We start from the raw sequence: 15,468 nt of genomic DNA, 5'->3' as shown, positions 1-15,468 counted from the left end.
AAATGAGATTTATAACTTTAACTGGCTTACATTTTGTTGTCACTCAGCAGGGGATACCCATGATGATATTATTATCTATATCTACCTTGTAAGTTGGAAATATTTTCAAGGAGACTGAGTGCTTCTAGTAGAGACATGAAAAAGTTAATGAATTTCTTATGAAATTCTTCCATAATATGAAGATTATTTATAAATCTTCTAAGGACTTATGGCTTGAAATGTTCCATTATTCAAAGTGATAATCACCCTTAAAAGCCTTGTGCTTTCAATACCTGGCCATTGAACTATCTTGGTCCGTAGTGGTGCCCTCCCGGTTCTGAGTGTGGCATTTTTGCCTCCAGTTTCCAATCACTGGCATTTCTCTTTTCAGTTTTACCAACTGTTCCCAATATCTGCTTTGAGTAAGTACTTGAAATTTTGATAAAAACTTTTTTGTGGTCTTTCTTAGTTGATAAGCTCCTTTTCAAAGATGATATATGTTTATTAGTTTTTGCAGAAATTAACATTTAAACAATATGTATCATAATGTAGTAGTAAAGTTTCTTTAAAATGCATGAATAAAAAATTAGTGAAATTACAGAAGGAATAAACTGTATAGCAATAATAGGTGCATTCCCTGTGCATCTGAAAAAATAAGCAATTTTCACATCTTTTGGCTTGAAACTTGGTGTTCAGATTCCCCAGATTCTAGCATCAGAACCCAGATATCCTGGATAATTTTTGCATGCAGGTCACATATTGTCATTCAAACACAGCTTGACTTTTAAAATTTAACCTTTTATTAGAAAAAATATATTTTTCTATCATCTAGCAGAGTTCTTCATATTTTCTCTGACCTCTTAAATCCTTCAGAAAAGTCAATTCTAATCAATGAGATTAGTTCATCAGACATATTTTAAGAACTTATTGTGCAAGTGAACAAATTTTTAAAGAATCTATTAACTTTGTAGAAGTCTAAAATAGACCAATACTTGGGCAAATTGGAACAGATTTTATTGACAGTCTGTAACTGGAGTAGGAGAGGCAGTTTTATTTTTGATGAGACCTGTCTTAGATGTATTTGGCATTGTAGCTTCTCTTTGAGTTGGAAATAATTGTAGGTGCTTTGACGCTTGTGAAAGCTCCAACATGATGTGAGTGAATGAGCAAGTATCTATGAGAGAGAGAGAGAGTGTATGTGTGTGTGTTTTGGTTAGTGAAATATCATTCTAGCGTTTTATTAGTGTAAAAGAGAAATTTTTGTTGTTCACGGTATATTAAGTACATAAAATGATGGTATACATTTTTTATTATTATTATAATTGTTCCTCTCTCAGGGATTCCGTGCCTTTGTTAAGAGGGAGAAAAGATTTAAACCTCATAATATTAAAAAATCAACGTAAGACATATAATCAATTGTGAAAGTTGGTGGCCACAGAGCTTTGGGAAGGGAAGAGGTTGGGGGGCTAGAGTTAATAACAAACACTTCATAGCGATGGTAATTTGGGGTCTAGATCTAGTTCCCAAGAACTTATGAATTTAGCAAAATGGAAAAATTCTACATCCACGCTCAGGTACAGGGCTCATGGTGGGTGCGCATTCTCGTAACTGCTTAGATTCTGGAAAAGTTGTGGTTGTATTAGTGATTAGTACTGCCTTATGAATGCTGTTCTTTTATCTCCTTTTCAACTCTTAACCATTTTATATTATAAAACTGCTATTATCTCATTTTAGCTTTGAGGGATGAAAGTTAACTCCCCCCCGCCTATTTATTATAAGGTACCACTGTGGATTTCAACAACTTACCTTCTTCCCTTGAATGCAAATGTATCTTTAAAACAGTTGTTCCTGCTCAATAATTTTGTTTAAGGCCCCATTCAGAATGTGGAAGGCTTTTCTTTTCAAATCAACTTTTGCCCCAATATTACACAAATATTAAAATCCTACTTAAAATTATAACTGTGTTTTCAAATTTAGTGGGATATTGGCCTTCTTTGGGGAATTCAGCATAGACACCTCATTGGCAGCTTACATCTTGGTAGGTGGCAGTTAGATTTGCCCAGCAAGGTAAGCTGAAAATTGAAGATTTCTGACATCTGCCATTTGCTGAAGTGTTTTGAGGGGCAAATAAAACATTCAGTTGAACACAGGCTGCTATTAAATCGAACTGTTTTTTCCAGTTGCCTTGTAGCTTAAATTTCATTCTGCCATGAAATTGGGTTTTATTTGACGAATTTCTATAATACTGATTTTTAGAGAGAGGAAATATTGTTGGGGAAAGATCCAGGAAATTTATTCCCAGACTGAGGCTTCTGGATGGTAGTGCAATAAGTTGGGGGTCAAATGTTTCCCAAAAGAGTTGATTTCAAGCTCTTAAATACTCTTTTGAAGATAGTAACCCTTATCTAATATGTAGCAATCTGAAGTTTAATTTTTATGTTAAACTAATATTAGTATATTCTATCTTCTGTAGATGTTAAAAGTGTTTTGTTTTGTTTTTTTAATATTAAAATCATTAAAGGTTACTTTCTGCTTCTTGGAGTCTTTTTAAAAAATGCATGATTCAATACATTCCATATATTGAGGCTTCATAGCTTTGGAAGTGGAAGTATTTTGGATACAGCAGAGTAATTTAAGTAACCATTGATTTTTCCATCATGAGAAGTTGTTCTTCAGTCGTGCTTCTCAAGCCTTATATCTTTTCTGGCTATAGAAAAACTATACTTCATAGTCATAAAAAAGTTATTTTCATTTTACTCTACTGCAATTAGTGCTAGAAGCCATTTATTGTAAAAACAAAAATTCTAATGAATAGAAATGTTACAAGAACAGAAGTCTTGTGTGTTTTATCCTCCTCATGCATCATCCATTTTAATTAGAGAAAAGGGTAGTGAACACTGCAACGAGTCTGGAATGAAAATCATTAATTGATGTCAAGCTGAAGAGAGACCGTTAGCATGAATTTAGTGACAGCAGGAAAGAAATTAACGTTATTACTTTATTTAGTATATTACATTATTTTGTGTATTCTTTTCTATGCAGGTTCAAGGCAATTTCATTTTCATAATGGAAAAGACTGTTATTTTTCTAACAAAAAAGAAAGATATGAATATTTATGTTTGAACATACCAAATTGAAATGATGAATTCTTTACTAACATTTTAAAAAGTCTTAGTAAAAAGTTTTAATGGTTGTTTTAATATTTTTGTTAACATTCCAAGAATAGGGAAATAGTGCGTGAAGATGTTGCCCATCAATGTCAGAACAGCTGTCTGCCATCATTTAAACCTCAGAATGGTTCTCTTGTTTATGGCTCAGAACGACTTTCTGGACTGCTTAAAGCAATAGACATTTATTTCTTTGGCTAAGTTTTGGGCTAATCAGTTACTTTTGTCATTGGTGAGGTTTGGCCCGAGAAGAATTAGATGGATAATGCTAAACAACAACCTGACTGTTCAGAAAAATGGATGACTCTTACATCTTAGAGATAATTTGTGACCCCAGGGTCACCGTAAAAGGACGGAGGGGGTGTCCTTTTATAGCATTGACCATCTGGAACTGTTAAGGGCTACACTGCAAGATACCCTCTTTTTGAAAAGTTTCCTTAAACTATGCTATTCTCCTTAAACAAAACTGTTTTCTCCTCTGAGCCAAATTTTTTTTTCTGAAATAAGAAAAATATGAAAATGAAATGTCAACGTGAACGTGAAAATATACAACATGTATATAAAACTTTTGGTTGTGTTGCAAAGTCCCTTTTCTCACTTTATAATAAACAAGACATTCAAATGTAAAAGTATATAATAAAATCATTGTGTGTCTTTTGTTGACTGAACTGTCACTAAAATGCACCAAAACCACAGTGCATTCCTCCTTTTAAAACCCTACTTTTTACTGCCATTTGCACAGCAAGCTTCATTAGCATTGATTTCTAGGATGAACTTTGAAATACACATTGGTTCAGGCTAATAACCAGATTTGTCAGTCCTTTGTGGCCAGTCCCACCGTCGGTGGCCGCAGTTATACTGTAGTTTTATTCTAAGGTTTCCGTCAAAAGTATGAACCACTAGCATGGAAAGGAGGGATACAAACAACTTTTATAACTTTGGGGATAAATTTATTGGTAATGACAAAGTAAACAATAAAAATATAATTTCTTATGTTATTGGAGCTTAAGGGAAAAAAATCAATGTTTTTAGAAGGTACTATAGATGTGACTGTAATGTTTATTGGATGTAGTGATGAGTGACAATTAGTAATAATGTGCAGCTTTGGGTAAAAGAAAGCAATTGAGAACTGGCATTTATGATTTGTTCCTCATGCCACTAAGCATTTCTTCTGAACCATTGACTTGTCAGAAATTGACTCCAGTCAACATGAGTTTCTGTGTAATTTGGAACAAAAGAGTATTCAAATACAGGACCCATCAATAATACACTGAAACTGATGTGTAAGTAGTTTGGGGAGATTATCTAGGTTTCGTGCTTCCCTTGAGAAGAGACTGTTCCTATTCTCTTTTTCTGATGGCTTAACATTGCCACACTTTCCAACCTCAGTAAGCAAGAGTAGTTTCACTTTTAACCAACCACAGGGTTCAATCATTTTTAAACCAATCCAAATCACTCCCTTTGGTTTCAGGAGGTTTCAGAAGTTTTGGCTTTATTTCTAATATAGCCTCTCAAATTTCTTTGGGCTCCCAAACTTCAAGACTTGTGTGAATGCCCACTCACCCTGAATATTACCTATGATTAGGTGATTGTCCGATGGTGACCAAATATAGTAGTAAAGTGGGTTGTGAGATAAGTGATCCTAATTGAGCTTCAAAATAATACCCCACTGAGTTGAAGAAAGAAGTCATTTCCCTCTCTTGAAAGTTTTTCTGGCTGAATACAGAGTCAAAAAGACAGTATGGTGCTAAGAATAAAATTATCTCTGAACTTACTAACTTTTTTATTGTGGATATCTAGTGTTTCGTGGTATCAGCTTCTATAATGCCATCCTCGACTGTCATATTTGCTCCTAAATGAATAAGTAGACTACAATAAAAAATCTATAAATGTGACATTAGAATTTGAGTTCCTACTTCTCTTATGGGTGTTACAACTTACATAAGTATAATACAATATTGAAACCAGGAAGTTGACATTGATACCACCTGTGTGTATAGTTCTGTGTCATCTTATCACATGTGTAGATTCATGTAACCACCACTGCAATCAAGAAACAGAATTATTTCATCACAAATATCTCCTTTTATAGTCCCACTCACCCCTTGCTTACAGATTAGCACCATTAATCTGTTCACCATGTCTATAATTTTGTCATTTCAATAATGTTACATAAACGAAATCTTTTTTTTGTACATCTTTATTGGACTATAATTGTTTTAAAATGGTGTGTTAGTTTCTGCTTTATAACAAAGTGAATCAGTTATACATATACATATGTTCCCATATCTCTCCCTCTTGCGTCTCCCTCCCACCCTCCCTATCCCACCCATCCAGGTGGTCACAAAGCACGGAGCTGATCTCCCTGTGCTATGTGGCTGCTTCCCACTAGCTATCTATTTTACATTTGGTAGTGTATATATGTCCATGCCACTCTCTCACTTTGTCACAGCTTACCCTTCCCCCTCCCCATATCCTCAAGTCCATTCTCTAGTAGGTCTGTGTCTTTATTCCTGTCTTACCCCTAGGTTCTTCATGACATTTTTTTTTCTCACATTCCATATATATGTGTTTAACATATGGTATTTGTCTTTCTCTTTCTAACTTATTTCACTCTGTATGACAGACTCTAGGTACATATAACTCAATTTCATTTCTTTTTATGGCTTTCTTTATTCTGCTCTGCAGTAGTTATTTCCACTATTTTATCTTCCGGGTCATTTCTTTTTATGGCTGAGTAATACTCCATTGTATATATATGCCACATCTTCTTTATCCATTCATCCGATGCTGGACACCTAAGTTGTTTCCATCTCCTATCTATTGTAAATAGAGCTGCAATGAACATTTTGGTACATGACTCTTTTTGAATTATGGTTTTCTCAGGGTATATGCCCAGTAGTGGGATTGCTGGGTTGTATGGTAGTTCTATTTGTAGTTTTTTAAGGAACCTCCATACTGTTCTCCGTAGTGGCTGTACCAATTCACATTCCCACCAGCAGTGCAAGAGTGTTCCCTTTTCTCCACACCCTCTCCAGCATTTATTGTTTCTAGATTTTTTGATGATGGCCACTCTGACTGGTGTGAGATGATACTTCATTGTAGTTTTGATTTGCATTTCTCTAATGATTAATGATGTCGAGCATTCTTTCATGTGTTTGTTGGCAATCTGTATATCTTCTTTGGAGAAATGTCTATTTAGGTCTTCTGCCCATTTTTGGATTGCGTTGTTTGTTTTTTTCTTATTGAGCTGCATGAGCTGCTTGTAAATTTTGGAGATTAATCCTTTGTCAGTTGCTTCATTTGCAAATATTTTCTCCCATTCTGAGGGTTGTCTTTTGGTCTTGTTTATGGTTTCCTTTGCTGTGCAAAAGCTTCGAAGTTTCATTAGGTCCCATTTGTTTATTTTTGTTTTTATTTCCATTTCTCTAGGAGGTGGGTCCAAAAGGACCTTGCTGTGATGTATGTCATAGAGTGTCCTGCCTATGTTTTCCTCTAAGAGTTTGATAGTTTCTGGCCTTACATTTAGGTCTTTAATCCATTTTGAGCTTATTTTTGTGTATGGTGTTAGGGAGTGTTCTAATCTCATACTTTTACATGTAGCTGTCCAGTTTTCCCAGCACCACTTATTGAAGAGGCTGTCCTTTCTCCACTGTACATTCCTGCCTCCTTTATCAAAGATAAGGTGACCATATGTCCATGGGTTTATCTCTGGGCTTTCTATCCTGTTCCATTGATCTATATTTCTGTTTTTGTGCCAGTACCATACTCTCTTGATTACTGCAGCTTTGTAGTATAGTCTGAAGTCAGGGAGCCTGATTCCTCCGGCTCTGTTTTTCGTTTCCAAGATTGCTTTGGCTATTCAGGGTCTTTTGTGTTTCCATACAAATTGTGAAATTTTTTGTTCTAGTTCTGTGAAAAATGCCAGTCGTAGTTTGATAGGGATTGCATTGAATCTGTAGATTGCTTTGGGTAGTACAGTCATTTTCACAGGGTTGATTCTTCCAATCCAAGAACATGGTATATCTCTCCATCTATTTGTATCATCTTTAATTTCTTTCATCAGTATCATAATTTTCTGCATACAGGTCTTTTGTCTCCTTAGGTAGGTTTATTCCTAGATATTTTATTCTTTTTGTTGCAGCGGTAAATGGGAGTATTTTCTTGATTTCACTTTCAGATTTTTCATCATTAGTGTATCGGAATGCCAGGGATTTCTGTGCATTAATTTTGTATCCTGCTACTTTACCAAATTCATTGATTAGCTCTAGTAGTTTTCTGGTAGCATCTTTAGGATTCTCTATGTACAGTATCATGTCATCTACAAACAGTGACAGCTTTACTTCTTCTTTTCCAATTTGGATTCCTTTTATTTCCTTTTCTTCTCTGATTGCTATGGCTAAAACTTCAAAAACTATGTTGAATAAGAGTGGTGAGAGTGGGCAAGCTTGTCTTGTTCCTGATCTTAGTGGAAATGCTTTCAGTTTTTCACCATTGAGGACGATGTTGGCTGTGGGTTTGTCATATATTGCCTTTATTATGTTGAGGAAAGTTCCCTCTATGCCTACTTTCTACAGGGTTTTTACCATAAATGGGTGATGAATTTTGTCAAAAGCTTTCTCTGCATCTATTGAGATGATCATATGGTTTTTCTCCTTCAACTTGTTAATATGGTGTATCACGTTGATTGATTTGCGTATATTGAAGAATCCTTGCATTCCTGGAATAAACCCCACTTATCATGGTGTATGATCCTTTTAATGTGCTGTTGGACTCTGTTTGCTAGTATTTTGTTGAGGATTTTTGCATCTATGTTCATCAGTGATATTGGCCTGTAGTTTTCTTTCTTTGTGACATCCTTGTCTGGTTTGATATCAGGGCGATGGTGGCCTCGTAGAATGAGTTTGGGAGTGTTCCTCCCTCTGCTATATTTTGGAAGAGTTTGAGAAGGATAGGTGTTAGTTCTTCTCTAAATGTTTGATAGAATTTGCCTGTGAAGCCATCTGGTCCTGGGCTTTTGTTTGTTGGAAGATTTTTAATCACAGTTTCAATTTCAGTGCTTGTGATTGGTCTGTTCATACTTTCTCCTTCTTCCTGATTCAGTCTTGGCAGGTTATGCATTTCTAAGAATTTGTCCATTTCTTCCAGGTTGTCCATTTTATTGGCATAGAGTTGCTTGTAGTAATGTCTCATGATCTTTTGTATTTCTGCAGAGTCAGTTGTTACTTGTTCTTTTTCTTTTCCAATTCTATTGATTTGAATCTTCTCCCTTTTTTTCTTGATGAGTCTGGCTAATGGTTTATCAATTTTGTTTATCTTGTCAAAGAACCAGCTTTTAGTTTTATTGATCTTTGCTATTGTTTCCTTCATTTCTTTTTCATTTATTTCTGATCTGATCTTTATGATTTCTTTCCTTCTGCTAACTTTGGGGGTTTTTTTTGTTCTTCTTTCTCTAATTGCTTTAGGTGCAAGGTTAGGTTGTTTATTCGAGATGTTTTCTGTTTCTTAAGGTAGGACTGTATTGCTATAAACTTCCCTCTTAGAACTGCTTTTGCTGCATCCCATAGATTTTGGGTCGTCGTGTCTCCATTGTCATTTGTTTCTAGGTATTTTTTGATTTCCTCTTTGATTTGTTCAGTGATTACTTCGTCATTAAGTAGTGTATTGTTTAGCCTCCATGTGTTTGTATGTTTTACAGATCATTTCCTGCAGTTGATATCTAGTCTCATAGCATTGTGGTCGGAAAAGATAATTGATACAATTTCAGTTTTCTTAAATTTACCAAGGCTTGACTTGTGACCCAAGATATGATTTATCCTGGAGAATGTTCCATGAGCACTTGAGAAAAATGTGTATTCTGTTGTTTTTGGATGGAATGTCCTAAAAATATCAATTAAGTCCACCTTGTTTAATGTATCATTTAAAGCTTGTGTTTCCTTATTTATTTTCATTTTGGATGATCTGTCCATTGGTGAAAGTGGGGTGTTAAAGTCCCCTACTATGAATGTGTTACTGTTGATTTCCCCTTTTATGGCTGTTAGTATTTGCCTTATGTATTGAGGTGCTCCTATGTTGGGTGCATAAATATTTACAATTGTTATATCTTCTTCTTGGATCGATCCCTTGATCATTATGTAGTGTCCTTCTTTGTCTCTTCTAATAGTCTTTATTTTAAAGTCTATTTTATCTGATATGAGAATTGCTACTCCAGCTTTCTTTTGGTTTCCATTTGCATGGAATATCTTTTTCCATCCCCTTACTTTCAGTCTGTATGTGTCTCTAGGTCTGAAGTGGGTCTCTCGTAGACAGCGTATATATGGGTCTTGTTTTTATATCCATTCACCCAGTCTGTGTCTTTTGGTGGGAACATTTAATCCATTTACATTTAAGGTAATTATCGATATATATGTTCCTATTCCCATTGTCTTAATTGTTTTGGGTTTGTTGTTGTAGGTCTTTTCCTTCTCTTGTGTTTCTTGCCTAGAGAAGTTCCTTTAGCATTTATTGTAAAGCTGGTTTGGTGGTGGTGAAATCTCAGCTTTTGCTTGTCTGTAAAGGTTTTAATTTCTCCATCAAATCTGAATGAGATCCTTTCTAGGTAGAGTAATCTTGGTTGTAGGTTTTTCTCCTTCATCACTTTAAATATGTCCTGCCAGTCCCTTCTGGCTTGCAGAGTTTCTGCTGAAAGATTGGCTGTTAACCTTATGGGGATTCCCTTGTGTGTTAGTTTTTTTTCCCTTGCTGCTTTTAATATGTTTTCTTTGTATTTAATTTTTGACAGTTTGATTAATATGTGTCTTGGCGTGTTTCTCCTTGGATTTATCCTGTATGGCACTCTCTGTGCTTCCTGGACTTGATTAACTATTTCTTTTCCCATTTTAGGGAACTTTTCAACTATAATCTCTTCAAATATTTTCTCAGTCCCTTTCTTTTTCTCTTTTTCTTCTGGAACCCCTATAATTCGAATGTTGGTGCATTTAATGTTGTCCCAGAGGTCTCTGATACTGTCCTCAGTTCTTTTCATTCTTTTTTCTTTATTCTGCTCTGCAGTAGTTATTTCCACTATTTTATCTTCCGGGTCACTTATCCGTTCTTCTGCCTCAGTTATTCTGCTATTGATCCCATCTAGGGTATTTGTAATTTCATTTATTGTGTTGTTCATTTCATCTTTAGTTCTTCTAGGTCCTTGTTAAATGTTTCTTGCATTTTGTATATTCTATTTCCAAGATTTTGGATCATCTTTACTATCATTATTCTGAATTCTTTTTCAGGTAGACTGCCTATTTCCTCTTCATTTGTTAGGTCTGGTGGGTTTTTATCTTGCTCCTTCATCTGCTGTGTGTTTTTCTGTCTTCTCATTTTGCTTATCTTACTGTGTTTGGGGTCTCCTTTTGGCAGGCTGCAGGTTTGTAGTTCCCGTTGTTTTTGGTGTCTGTCCCCAGTGGCTAAAGCTGGTTCAGTGGGTTGTGTAGGCTTCCTGGTGGGGGGAAGTAGTGCCTGTGTTCTGGTGGATGAGGCTGGATCTTGTCTTTTTGGTGGGCAGGTCCACGTCTGTTGGTGTGTTTTGGGTGTCTGTGGACTTATTATGATTTTAGGCAGCCTCTCTGCTAATGTGTGGGGTTGTGTTCCTGTCTTGCTAGTTGTTTGGCATAGGGTGTCCAGCACTGTAGCTTGCTGGTCGTTGAGTGAAGCTGGGTGCTGGTGTTGAGATGGAAATCTCTGGGAGATTTTCGCCATTTGATATAACGTGGAGCTGGGAGGTCTCTTGTGGACCAGTGTCCTGAAGTTGACTCTCCCACCTCAGAGGCACAGCACGGACTCCTGGCTGCAGCACCAAGAGCCTTTCATCCACACGGCTCAGAATAAAAGGGAGAAAAAGTCTAAAGAAGAAAGAAAGAGGATAAAATAAAATAAAGGTAGAATAAAATAAAAAATAATTAAGAAAAAAAATTTTGTAAGTAAAAAAAACTTACAGATAGAACCCCAGGACATATGGTGAAAGCAAAGCTATACAGACAAAATCTCACACAGAAGCATACACATACACACTCACAAAAAGAGGAAAAGGGAAGAAAATCATAAATCTTGCTCTGAAAGCCCACCTCCTCAATTTGGGATGATTCGTTGTCTATTCATGTATTCCACAGATGCAGGGTACATCAAGTTGATTGTGGAGCTTTAATCTGCTGCTTCTGAGGCTGCTGGGAGAGATTTCCCTTTCTCTTCTTTGTTCGCACAGCTCCCAGGGGCTCAGCTTTGGATTTGGCCCCGCCTCTGCGTGTAGGTCGCTGGAGGGCGTCTGTTCTTCGCTCAGGCAGGACGGGGTTAAAGGAGCCGCTGATTCAGGGTCTCTGGCTCACTCAGGCCGTGGGGAGGGAGGGGCACGGAGTGCGGGGCGGGCCTGTGGCGGCAGAGGCCGGCATGACTTTGGCGCGCTGTGCGTTCTCCCAGGGAAGTTGTCCCTGGATCACGGGACCCTGGCAGTGGCGGGCTGCACAGGCTCCCCAGAAGGGAGGTGTGGAGAGTGACCTGTGCTCGCATACAGGCTTCTTGGTGGCGCCAGCAGCAGCCTTAGCGTCTCATGCCCGTCTCTGGGGTCCGCGCGCCGCGGCTTGAGCCCGTCCTTGGAGGTCCTTTAAGCAGCGTTCTGAATCCCCTCTTCTCGCGCATCAGGAAACAAAGAGGGAAGAAAAAGTCTCTTGCCTCTTCGGCAGGTCCAGACTTTTCCCCGGCCTCTCTCCCGGCCAGCCGTGGTGCACTAACCCCTTACAGGCTGTGTTCACGCCGCCAACCCCAGTCCTCTCCCTGCGCTCCGATGGAAGCCCGAGCCTCAGCTCCCAGCCCCGCCCGCCCCGGCGGGGGAGCAGACAAGCCTCTCGGACTGGTGAGTGCCGGTCGGCACTGATCCTCTGTGCGGGAATCTCTCCGCTTTGCCCTCCGCACCCCTGTTGCTGTGCTCTCCGGAGGGCACCGAAGCTTCCCCCCTCCGCCACCCGCAGTCTCCGCCCGCGAAGGGGCTCCTGGTGTGTGGACACTTTTCCTCCTTCACAGCTCCCTCCCACTGGTGCAGGACCCGTCCCTATCCTAACGTCTCTGTTTACTCTTTCTTCTTTTGCCCTACCCAGGTACGTGGGGGAGTTTCTTGCCTTTTGGGAGGTCTGAGGTCTTCTGCCAGCGTTCAGTAGGTGTTCTGTAGGAGTTGTTCCACGTGTAGATGTATTTCTGGTGTATCTGTGGGGAGGAAGGTGATCTCCGTGCCTTACTCTTCTGCCATCTTCCCCCTCTCCTCCATAAATCAAATCTTATAGTATGTGACCTTTTGAGATTGACTTTTTTTTTTCACATAGCACAATACCCCTGAGATCGATTCAAGTTGCCGTGTGTAATGGTAGTCTGTTTATTTCTATTACTGAGTAGTATTCTATGCTGTGGATGTTTCTTCAACCATTCACCTATCATAAGATATTTTGGTTATTTCCAATTTTTGAATATTAGAAATAAAGTGTTTAGGAACAATTGTGTACAGGTTTTTGCATGGACTTGAGTTTTCATTTCTTTGGGATAAATGCCCGGGAATGCAATTGCTGAGTGGTATAAGTACATGTCTAGTTTTGTAAGAAGCTGCCAGACTAGTTTTCATGATGGCTGTACGATTTTACCTTTTCGACAGCAGTGCGTGAGAGATCCAGTTTCCCTGCATCCTTGCCAGCATTTGGTAGCATCACTGTTTTATTTTAGCTGATCTAAGAGGTGTGTAGTGACAGCTCTTTCTGATCTTAATTTGCATTTCCCTAATAGCTGCTGATGTTGAACGTCTTTTCATGTACCTATTTGTCATCTGTATATTCTTTTCAGAGAAATATTGCTTCATGTCTTTTGCCCTTCTAATTGCATTGTTTTCTCATTGTTGAGTTTTGAGTGTTCTTTATATACTCTGGACATGAGTCCTTTGTCAAATATGTGGTTTGCAAATATTTTCTCCTAGTCTGTACTTGTCTTTTCATTCTCTTAATATTTTTACAGAGGAAATGCTTTAATTTTGATGATGTCCAGTTTATCTGGTTTTTCTTTTATGGATCATGCTTTTGGTATCATTTATAAGAATTCTTCACCATTGCTAGGTCCTAAAAATTTTCTTCTATGTTTTCTTCTATAGTTTTACATTTTACATTTAAATTTGTGATCCATTTTGAGTTAATTTTTGTATAAGGCATGAAGTTTAAATTCAATGTGGGTTTTGTTCTGTTGTGTTTTGTTTTCATTTTTGCCTATGGATGTCTAATTGCTTCAGCACTAGTTGTTGAAAAGGCTGTTTTATTTCATTTAATTGCTTTTGTACCATTATGAGAAATCAGTTGGCCATACTTGTTCGGTATTTCTGGGTTCTTTATTCTGTTCTATTGATCTAAGTGTCTGTCACTCCGCAGAAACCACACCATCTTGATTATTACAGGTGTATTACCAGTCTTGCAATCAGGAAGTGTGATTCCTCCCACGTTATTGTTCTCTTCACAATTGTTTAGCTGTTCTATCCTTTGCCTTTTCATATAAATTTAAAAATAATCTTGTCTATACTTACTAGAATCTTGTTGAGTTTTTTCTAGGAATCACATTAAAACTACACATCAGCTTGGGGAGAACTGACTTTACTATGTCAAGTCTTTCATCCGTGAATACCATTTGTTTCTCCAGGTTTTAGATTTTCCTTGATTTCTTTCATCATCATCGTATAGTTTCCGGCATATAAGCCCTGTACATGTTATGTTAGGTTTACATCTATGTATTTTATGCATATCTATAAACCAACCATTATAATCTAAGTATTTCATTTTTTATTGATTGTAACTGACATTGTATTTTCAATTTTGGCATCTGTGTTCATTGCCAGCATATAGAAATACAATGGATTTTTGTATACTAATGTTGTATCCTGTGACCTTACTGAACTTTCTTTTTAGTTCTAGGAGATTTTTGTAGATTCCTTGGGATTTTCTACAAAGACCATCATGTTATCTACAAATAAGAACAGTTTTATTTCTTCCTTTCCAACCTGTATGCCATTTATTTCCTTTTCTAGGCTTGTTTCATTGTCTAGAATTCCCAGCATCCTGTTGAATTACAGTGGTGGGAGCAGGCATCCTTACCTTGTTCCTAATCTTAAGGGAAAGCATTCAGTCTTTCTCGATTATGTTACCAGTAGGTTTTTTATAGATGCTTTTTATCAAGGTTAGGAAGTTAGTTCTGCTCTATTACTAGTTTTTTGAGGATTTCTGTCATGAGGGTGTTGAATTTTGTCAGATGCATTTTCTGCATCAGTTGATATAAGCATGTGATTTTTCTTCTTTAGCCTATTAATATGATGTATTACATTGATTGATTTTTCAATATTGAACCAGCCTTGCATTCCTGCAATAGACATCACTTGGTCATGGTGTGTAATTCTTTTTATATATTTCCAAATTCTATTTGCTAATATTCTGTTAAGGAATTTTGTTTCTATATTCATGAGAAATGTTGACCTGTAGTTTTCTTTTTTATTATTGGACTGATTTTTCATCTGATTTTTTATCTTTTCTGTATTCTTTTGAATACATTTATGTATCATTTATGCTAGCAGTGGTCTACTTCAAGTATGAAAAAGGTAAATAACTTTGCAATAAAATATTAAGCACAGCTGAAAGTATTGCTTTTTATAGATAAGACTTCACTTTTAAGTTAACATTTAAATTTGTAAGTATGTAATAGAAATATTATTTTTCCATCAAAAGTTATCAAAATTCTATCAAGGGTAGTTGAATTATTCAGCTAACTAAGATCATCTTAGGACATATATTATTTCAATAGGTTGAAGAGGACTTTGTACCAAGTGGCTTAATAAAATCTTAGGAAATACTTAAACATATCTTCAGTAAAAGGGGTTATTTAAGGTCTGTTTCTTAGTTATAACACAGGCAAGTTTTATTTCAAAATTTGATTAGATACATGCCTTCTTGTCCTTTATCTCAGGATTTGCCAGTTCTGTATACATCACATAAAATCAAAGTCACTATCATTAAACTGAGATCTTCTTTTGCCATTAATAAAGAATTGTGGTGGGGATTCATGGTTAAGCTTCATAGTTTGTTGAATGTGTATGGTATATTTGTAATGAGTAAGACTGTACATGGTGCACCCACACGTAAATATATACATATATAGTATATGTGTGTGTAACTTTTCAAAAAGTAACTTTTTGCCTCAAAAAATTTCATGAGTAAAACCCAAGTGGATGCCTAAAACTATTCCTAGTGAACTTTAAAAGCTAGTTAATAAGTGATAATTT

General features: G+C 36.9%; 1 protein-coding gene across 20 annotated transcripts in view; it reads left to right on the top strand.

Moving 5' to 3' along the window:
• PARD3 (par-3 family cell polarity regulator) overlaps window positions 1–15,468 on the top strand; it is a 642,085-nt gene that overhangs the window by 465,361 nt on the left and 161,256 nt on the right. The window lies entirely within an intron of this gene.

Source organism: Delphinapterus leucas, chromosome 2, assembly GCF_059928025.1.
Source record: "Delphinapterus leucas isolate spDelLeu-1000000601 "Yukka" chromosome 2, BTC_Dleu_Yukka2, whole genome shotgun sequence".
In the NCBI taxonomy this organism is placed as follows: Eukaryota; Metazoa; Chordata; class Mammalia; order Artiodactyla; family Monodontidae; genus Delphinapterus; species Delphinapterus leucas.
The sequence above is the reverse complement of the archived record's forward strand: the minus strand, read 5'-3'. Positions and strand labels throughout refer to the sequence as shown.